The sequence below is a fragment of the Cryptomeria japonica genome, chromosome 8 (assembly GCF_030272615.1).
Source record: "Cryptomeria japonica chromosome 8, Sugi_1.0, whole genome shotgun sequence".
In the NCBI taxonomy this organism is placed as follows: Eukaryota; Viridiplantae; Streptophyta; class Pinopsida; order Cupressales; family Cupressaceae; genus Cryptomeria; species Cryptomeria japonica.
This window is the reverse complement of record NC_081412.1, coordinates 595,136,719-595,137,768: the sequence shown is the minus strand read 5'-3', so window position 1 is coordinate 595,137,768 and position 1,050 is coordinate 595,136,719.

Genomic DNA, 1,050 nt, shown 5'->3' with positions numbered 1-1,050 from the left:
GTACTTTCCCAAGGCGCCACAAGAAGTGGTTTTCACACAAGGACGAATTTATTTCTCTTTACTTCTTTTTTTTTCACTTTTTTTTTTTTTTTTTGGAAGATAATGGAGGCATGACAGGGGATGGAAGAAGGACCCCAACGTCTCACTACTTTGGATTTTACCCTTAGAATATGAGTTACAATAGACAATGGCTATGAAGGTATGCTCAAAGATGTTGGCAGAATAATGAAGTGAAACTAGGCCAAGGATTTATGCAAAGGATTGGATAAGAGGGATGGAAGGGTGAAAAAGAGGTGTTGGATAATGGATGGGATGTTGGAAGAATTGTGTATCGATAGATGGAAATGCTGGAAAGATCAACATTGGCACACGCCTTGAGGGATGCGTAATACCCTAAAAATGGTCATCTAAACCATAGGCCCCTAATCTCGACAACATCACCAAGGTCCTAACCAAAGGCAATTAAATAAATCTTGAGCACACAATTAATTCTAAAATCATCAAATGTCACATGGCAAATCAATCACCCAATATTAATTAAATCATTCCAAATAAATCATTTTAAACAATTATCTTATTTATTTTAATTAAATATCCTAGCATATTTAATTAAATAAATCAAATTGCCATAAATCTTCAAAAAAGGAAACAAATCAAGAAAGAGGAATTAATTTAAATCAATTGAGCATAAATCTTCAAAAAAGGAAACAAATCAAGAAAGAAGAATTAATTTAAATTAAATAAATCAATTGAGCACAAATCTTCAAAAATGGAAATAAATCAAAAAAGGAATTAATTGACAAAAAAGAATTAAAATTTGAGAAAAGAAATCAATTGGAGATAATCTTGAAAAAAACAAATTAAAAATTGATAGATAATCTCAAAGAAAAGAATTAAAACAATTAAATAGTAAAATTGAATGAAATAGAGAATAAATCAGTTTTTTCCTGATTTTAATCTTAATTTTAGTTCAATTTCCTTTAAATCAGTTTTTTCCTGATTTAATCTTATTTTTAGTTCAATTTCCTTTAAAACTGAGAAAAGCATCCA